This window comes from Citrus clementina, unplaced genomic scaffold (genome assembly GCF_000493195.1).
Source record: "Citrus clementina cultivar Clemenules unplaced genomic scaffold, Citrus_clementina_v1.0 scaffold_3, whole genome shotgun sequence".
Lineage (NCBI taxonomy): Eukaryota > Viridiplantae > Streptophyta > Magnoliopsida > Sapindales > Rutaceae > Citrus > Citrus x clementina.
The window spans coordinates 31,826,623-31,835,590 of NW_006262339.1; the positions used below are offsets into that span (position 1 = coordinate 31,826,623).

Here is an 8,968-nt window from a genome sequence, read left to right on the forward strand (position 1 = left end):
GAGGGAAAGCTATTTGGAGCAGCCCTTTACGAGGGAAGAAGTTGCTGAAGCTTTAGCCCAAATGTGTCCCACGAAAAATCCAGGCCCGGATGGACTTCCAGCAGCATTTTTTCAGAAACACTAGTGCTTAGTGAAAGATAGGGTGACCACAACTTGTTTGCACGTCTTGAATAAGGGAGGTAATATTCAACCCTTAAATCACACTTACATTGCTATGATTCCGAAATTAAACAAGCTAAAGAAAGTGACTGATTTTAGACTTATTAGCCTTTGTAATGTTATCTATAGTATCATAGCAAAAACAATAACTAATAGGCTAAAAGAGGTGTTAAATGCTATCATTTCCCCCACCCAAAGTGCCTTTGTTCCTGGCAGACTCATCACTGATGACATTATTATAGGCTATGAGTGCTTGAATAAAATAAGACAGAGCAAAAGTAGTAGAAAGGGGATGGTTGCTTTAAAACTTGATATTAGCAAGGCATATGATAGGGTGGTGTGGAGTTTTGTCAAACACAAAATGCAGAGGCTGGGATTTTCTTCAAAATGGGTGAATTTGGTTATGAATTGTATATCCACAGCTAGTTTCTCAGTTTTGATCAACGAGGTGCCAAAAAGGCACATCTTTCCGCAAAGAGGATTAAGGCAAGGTTGTCCTCTTTCACCTTACATTTTCATCATGTGTGCAGAGGTGTTCTCGAATATGTTAGTGCAGGCAAAAAACCGAGGGCAAATTCAAGGGCTGAGATTCACTGGAAGCTTGTCAATCATCCACTTGTTATTTGCGGATGATAATTTGGTTTTTGCAAGAGCATTGACACGACTCAAAAGTGTACTACTCTCAAGTATAAGAGTGTCTAGTTATAATATAACCCTGTGAGACCGGGGTCGAACCACAAGGAGTTTTAAATCTAGTAAAACTAAGAAAATTAATTGTGGGGAAAAGAAATTATTTGAAATTAATTTAAAAATAAGCTAAGGTTTAGGATCCACTCTCTGTATTCAAACTATAATTTTAATACTCTCTCATTTATATTTTACCTCACTTTTACCAATTAATTATTATATCATTTAATTCTATGTGTATGGATAAATATAGAATAAAGTACCTAATGTGCCACACTATATTAATGTGTCGACATTATGTCAAAATACCATAAAATCTAGTGAGATTTATAAATTAACATGATATAAAAATAATTAGAAAAGAATTAAATAAACTTCAAAACTCATTTGAGAAAATAATAATAATTAATAGTTTGAAACATTGAGCTTTACCATTCACCTCAGCTTAATAAAATTAGCTACTCATATTGAAAGAAAACACAATACTTTTTTTATTTGATAAACTTTTTGAAATATATTACAAAGAAAATTGATAAAAACGGAAACAAGAAAAGAAAAGAAAAGAAACAAAGAAAGAAAGAAATTCTTTAGCTGCACTCTATTCTCTCTCGGCTTAAGCTCTCAAAATATACGTCCCCAGCTTCTCGCTCCCCCATCGCTTGCCACCCCTTTGCCTTTTATAGGCAAAGTAAATCATCTTCTTTTCTTTTATTTTATTAATATATATATATATATATATATATATATATATATATTGAATTGTGTGATGGTCAGGAGGCGTGATGGCCTCCTGACCATCACAGGCAACCAATGTTTTGGTTGCCTTTTACTCTTTTGTCTTTTTGTTCTTTTTTATTTATTTATTTTTTATTATTAGATCTCCTCAATTGTGTTCTAGTAGTTCTTCTTTGTTCCCGCTTTCAATTCTAATTCCAATTCCATCTTTATTCCTGAAAAATATTTACAAGATAAAAATTAACAAATTACGAATTAATTTAACATAAAATATATTTGGGGAGTATTAAAATAATTTAGAAATAATGAACGCATTAATCGACACAATAAGTGAAAAACTAATAATTTTATCCTTATTAAATATACACTTTTTAGTGTCAATCAAGCATCTAGTATAGATTGTATGAAGTTAAAAGACATTTTTGATTGCTATACAGTTGCATCAGGCCAGGTTTTTAATTATGAAAAATCCTTAATGTTTTTTAGCTCGGGTACAAGCCAATTTCAAAGGGAGGCACTTAGGAATATATTTGGGCTGAATGTGATCACAAAACATGAGAAATACCTTGGTCTTCCATCCATGGTGGGGAGAAGGAAGATTAGTTTTTTCAATGAAGTAAAGCTAAGGGTTTTAAGCAAGCTTTCTAGTTGGCAAAGCAAAAATTTCACCCGTGGTGGTAAAGAAGTTCTCACTAAGGCTGTAAAGCAAGCAATTCCGGCCTATGCTATGAGTGTCTTTAAAATCCGTCAAGGCCTTTGTTCTTAAATTGAAAAAGCCATTGCAAGATTCTGGTGGGGATCCTTGAATACACATAGAAGCATACATTGGGCGAGATGGGAAAGATTATGCCATGCCAAGATAAGAGGGGGAATTGGCTTCCGAGATTTTTCTAGCTTTAATCAAACCCTCATAGCTAAGCAAAGGTGGAGAATTCTGCACAATCCTGATTCATTAATGGCAAAAATCTTGAAGGCTAAATATTTCAAACACATTAATTTTATGGAAGCAAAGCTTGGCTCAAATCCATCTTTTGTGTGGAGGAGTATTCTATGGGGCAAACAAGTGCTTCATAAAGGGCTGGGATGGAGGATTGGTAATGGGAATCAGGTGCCAGTTTGTGGTAGCAATTGGGTTCAAAATTTTGAGATCACTGAAAATGCCACCCAAGTTATTGTACTAACCAAGGCAGTTGTGCCCGATTTTATTGACGAGAGCAATAACTGGAGGGAAGAGTTGGTTGCTAAGTATTTCTCTAAAGAGGCTTAGAAAGAATACTAAGGACTCCACTTCCGAAAATCCCAAGACCGGATCAGCTGGTACGATCCTTTGATAAGCATGGTTTGTATACAGTTAAGAGTGGCTATCAGCAGGCCATAAAGCTCAAATTCCCGGACAGAGCATGTTGCTCAGATAGCTCCAAAACTCAGTGGAAGGTAATCTGGGCAAGTGACATTCCGAAAAAAGTGAAAATCTTCATGTGGAGGGCAGCTCAAGACATGTTACCAATAGGGGAGAATTTATGGAGAAAGAAAATTGTGGGGGATCCAATTTGCCAAAGATGTTATAATATGGGAGAAGATGTGTTTCATGCGTTAATTGGGTGTAAGGTTGCTCGTAAGGTCTGGAAGTTGACAAAAATTTATGAGGATATCAGGCGAATGGCCCTCCAGGACATGTTGACACTACTAGAAAAATGGTCTTTACTGACTTTAAAATAGTGTCAGAAATTACTATTACTGACACTTGTTAATTGTGTCAGTAATTTGGGAGTCAGAAAAATAGTGACACTTGTAAGTGGTGTCAGTGATTACTATTACTGCAGTATCACCGATATTATGACACCATAGTATTAGTAGTTATTGATATTTTATTAGTGTCTATGATTACTGTTACCATGGTATCACTAGTTAATTTATTTTTTAAAAAATAAAAAATTAAATTGGATAATTGCCTATTGATTTATTTGTAAAATTAAAAGCACCATAAAATAACAAAAAGAAATTGATTTATATCACAAAATCTTTCATTTCACATTTAAATATTATTAGTATATATTACAAATTGAACTTCAATAGCCAAAATATGAGATATCCTACTCTTATAACTAAATAATCCAAATTCAATACATAAAAATTAGTCTCTGTCCCTATCTGACCAACTTCCATCAGAATTAGCCTCATCACTTCTGCTTTCACTGTGATAATTGGAGCGCCTCCGACTCCAAGTTGTTTCATGAACTTGACGTTTATCATCATGGCTTCTGCCAGAACCACTTTTCACACGATCAGCCTCCCTTGATCTAGACCTTCTGTAATGATGCCTGCATAAGAAATTACAAAACCATAAATAACCAGAAGATTTCTAACATCAGCAGTAAATACATTAAATAATGAAATTTGATCATAGTTTGGATCATCATCCCTTGTACATAAGATTGCAATGCTACATCACCAAAGGCATCTTGTTGAATCTAATTATTTTCTTGCCATGCTTGCAACATGGTCATTACGCCACATACTAATCATACATTTTTGAAAATGGGTTTTAAACTCAAACAATAGACCAAAAAACCAACAGAAGAACTTTCTTTAAATCTTACATTGTGAGAACATCTTTTCATTATTCATTGCTTCTAAGAAAACCGAGTTAGGAGACTTGAAGAAAACACAAATGAAGAGAACGATACTATGAAGAAACCTCTCAAAATCATAGGTCAAACATGGAAGTTTAAACTAAAAAATTCAAATAACAGAAAGTGAATTAAATAAACAAGAGTTCATATATACCAAGTACAGTTTATAGTGTCTATGACTAGTAATAAAAGCATACCTGTCGGCATTAGTTGAATCTATCTTGTTCCTCGTTTGTCCTGAGCGTTCTTGATTCCAGGTCCCAGATTCATTAGAATAACCAAATAAAGCAGCCATCTTTTTCACCCAATATCTCGGAGGTGGTTTATCCAAATCAGCCCATTCATAGTCTCCGCCAGGGTTGCGGAAACAGTGGATAAAATTGCGAGCCATTCCACGAGAGCATGTCTGATAAAAAATGCCCAACGAAGATAATAAGAGCGTAAAGAAAAGAAGAAAAGAAACAAACTCATTTCATATCAAAAGAAAAATGGCAATTGGCTGTACCTTTAGTCTTGACTTCATATATTCCCCACATATGGCAATCTTCCATCTAGTCACATTAATAAATTCACATGTGATCTGTCAAGAAACACACAAATAAATAAACCATCACCATCCAGAAAATGACAAGCTGTAAAATTCAGTAAACAGTAATGTGTTGATTACAATTTAAGCATGGAGAAAATTTTCAGATTAGACTATGTCAACAGTGTCCACAGATAGTTAAAAGATGGGAGAATGTGCTGGCGTTCACTAAGCATATAATTTTTCACAGCTTAACCCATTGCAATTTTACCAGTGTCAAGTCTAAAGGAAACTAGTCAGGAATCTTCTGTAAAGTAAATAAATAGTGAAACAACTGTTCTCATAGCAATAAAATGAAATTATTTTAATAATTTTCTTCAACTTTCAGACCAATCAAACAAGTAAAGCAATTTTAGTACAATGCACAGCAATTTAAGCTGAATGGACAATTGGAACAATTACGGAACAACTAGACCCCAACGAATACTGCAAAAACAACCCTTAAACAATGACTTAAGAAAGTATAAGCTTCTCTTAAGAAAGTAGAAGCTTCTCCTAGATCATGCCTTTTCAATCTCCCTTTACTAAGAAAGCTGCCATGGTATTTAAGACTATCCAAATCCTATCAACATGTTGGGATATTCAAATACAGCCTCCAAGAAGACATGCTGTAAACTTTACAACTGAAGTCTGTCAGATAAACCAAATCTTATACCCAATGCCAAGAGCTTTAATTCAATCCATTTTAATAGGCACCAATTACCAGGAATGCAGGCAGACAAAAAGGCTCAAAATGACAGGATATCAGTATTCTGGAATTTTGTATCAGAAACATGAAAAGTGGCAAGGCCCATTCACTGAGAGCCAAACATTTTTTAAATAGTAGTTACTTTATATAAAATAAATAAATATAAAGTAGAAAGTAAGCTCCAACAATTCTTCACAAAGACCTGTTTCCCAGCAAAGTAATGACCATTGACAGAATGGTAAGCGAGAACAGCTGATTCCAGCGACTTATAGTGAACATAGACATTTCCTCTCAAGTGGGAAAAACCATTTCTACACACCTGCACATATTTGTTAGTTAGTATAAGCAGAAAAAGGAAGAAATCCATGCCTAAATCTTACAGAATACTGAGTCTACAAGAAATGCTAAATAATGTCCATAGAGTTTCAATTAATCTGGGAGGCCAGAGAATGATTTAAGAAAGTGTAATGAAATAACCATAGCCATCTTGTGCAACCAAGGGCATACAAACTAATATGGCACAACGAGATTGATTGTATAAAACCATCCTAGGTCTACATAATTGAAAAAAATAACTGTTATCACTTTTCAGCCAAGCTCTTCATACCACATCAGTTGGTACACACTAAGCTGTAAAAATTTGTTTGTGGCTCTGTCATTATTGTCAAAGAAAATGGTAACAGGTAGTTTTCTTCATATTTATCATATTTGTTAATCTCAAAATTGCAATATTTGAAAAACCTAAGAAAAGGGTAATAGAAATAAAGAAACTTGAGAAACTCCAAGATAGCAAGTACATTTACAGAAAATAGTTAACAACCTTGAAATTGACAATCTCACCAAACTTCAGGAACTCCGTATGAACATCCTCATAAAATTCTTCATAAGAGCGTTCAACTTACTCATCTATATACTGAAAAGAAAGAAGGCAAATCAACCAAAATTTTTTTTTGCGTATGTTAACATCAGAAACATAAAATCAAAAGAAAAGTATGAAAGTATAGTTTGTCAAGAATGCTTTATTTTGACCTTGGAAAAACAAAATGATATTTATCAGGAGGTGAAACAACTTATAAAAATACTCTAGCATATAACTTGAAACTTCACTATGATAGTTATCGATTTGATTAGTTTCTCAATTTGCATTTTGTTCTTCCAGATAATGGTCAAAGGGTAGTGGATTAACACGGAGACAACTATTAACCATGATCTCCATTGACATGGTTAACACTATTCAAAATACACAACTAGGGGACAAGATATATATAACCTGCAATTTAATCCTCACCTAATGGCTAATATTTTCTCATCTGTATAATCGACTGAAATGAAACCTATCATGTGTTCAACTAATTTAATTTGCATCAATCAAAGCAACTTCTTTTTCTCCAGCTTTCTGTCTCCCCTGACACATTCTAAAGTAAATGAAGAGCACCAACAACATGTGTCAGTAAATAGGTGTTGTGGCAAACAATCCCAAACCTTCCAAAGTAATGACCATTGTTAGATGACCAGCTCTGACAATCGACGATATATGGTATATTCCACAAGAAACTACTAGTTGTTAAGGAGAAATTTTTAACTCAAACAGAGTTGTACAGTTATGTGACTAGTGAGAGAGAGAAAGAAAGAAAGAACGAAAGAAAGAAAGAGAAATAAGCCAAACATATAAACAAAAAATTTCATAATAGCTAAAATCATTTGTAGCATGTAGGATACATAATAGCTCATAGCCTTCACTCTTACCCAATCAAGGCCAACACCATGAATCTCCATCGTTATGAAAACATAAATATCTGATTTCACATAGTCAAAGAAAAGAAATAAAATGTGAACTCAAAAGAACTCACCAGTAATACTATGTAGAATAATTATAAACACATTACAGTATATCAACTGGAAAAATATTTTTCTCTATAAAAAGCATCTTCTATATAGCAAGGACAATCCGTATATAAAATGATCCAACAAATTGCACAAAAGTATAAAAGTTTGGAAGAGTCCTTATCAGGATATAAGAATCAGCAATTACATACCTCGAGCCCCTCATCTTGCTCCCAAGCAAGCCCGGGACCATTATGCATATTCTTGATGAGCAGAGTGCACGATTTATCAGGGAAAAAATAAACTCTGCTGCATCTCTGACCAAACCGACAAGCTCCAGTCTTCAAATGGAAAGGACAATGAACTTTATCCTGCCATATATAATAAAAACATGATTGACCATGATAAACACGCAAATATAATAGAAATGAAATATAATACAGTAATTGCAAATTGAAAATTTTAGATAGACATATTGAAAGAAAAGGCATGCCTGTTCAGTTCCAAAATTGGGCACTTGTTGAGCAACAGTCTCCAACGCCTGTTGTGCATTCTGGTAATCAGCAAAGGCTTCTGATTGTGGGGGCATAGGATTTGATGTAGGCCTATCAACATCTTGTAAAGGCAGTAATAACGTAGAAAGTTTAATTTTTGCCATAACCGAAGAGAATGGGCATCCTGAAGTAAAGTAGAAACAAGTCTAACATAGCTGTCAATAGAGTCAAAATTACCTCTTTTTTACTTAGTGGGTTCGCATCCTTCTTCGGAACTCTGACCTTTTTCATCCTAATAATAATCTCATTTCCTTGCCATATAATTTTTGCAGGCCCTTCTTCAACATATTCCCAATCATCATCCTCATCACATTCATTCTCCTTTTGCCTCCAAATTCGCGATACTCCGAGAACACGCCGTAGCTGGTGAGCAAGCGGAGGATACGTTGCAAGTTCTCGGCGTCCCCACCACCGGATGGGAGGATACGTGTCAAGATCTGGGAGGCAGAGAGAGGGGTGTTGGCCCTACCTTGCCAGATGGCATCCGGTACGTGGAGACGGATGGCAGCGGTTAGAGACATGGGAACACTTATCATGTTGGCCAGCTCTATTATGGCTGGTCTTACCTTCTTCTCGCCATCTCTGCACTCGTTATCTTCCATTACTGCTTACTGACCTTTGATTTCGCAGCACCATGCCGGCCAAACAAAAAGATAAAACCTAAGCACTTTTTGACAATTTGGATGTTAGGGATTTTTTAGATCTGGGGAGCTTAGGAGGGAACGAATACTTTGTAAAGGGAGTTGAAAAATTGTATTTTGGATAAGATAAGATTTGTCCATTTGTTTTGTTTTTATCCACTCAAAAAGCACAACTCTAAAAAAATCAAAAATAATTCGTAGCCTAATGGTCTTTTGATTCAATGTAGAAGCTCTAAGTTTAAGAGGTCTTGGGTTCGCATTCAGACTAAAACAAAATTAAAATGATAATTTTTAATTGCTGATACCTAAGCGTCATTGATCGCTATTACTAAAGCTATTGATACTTTAGTATTAGTAATTAGTGATACATATTTGTTAAACGCGGAAAATGATCCAAATATATGTATATACTGATACTTTTAAATAAAGTGTCAGAACACAAGTATCAGTAAAGACCATTT

The 8,968-nt window shown here is 34.7% G+C and overlaps 1 pseudogene; it reads right to left on the reverse strand.

The window, feature by feature from the left end:
• Nucleotides 1-3,715: 3,715 nt before the first annotated feature.
• LOC18046256 lies at nt 3,716-8,468 on the reverse strand (annotated as a pseudogene).
• Between the last annotated feature and the right edge of the window lie 500 nt (nt 8,469-8,968).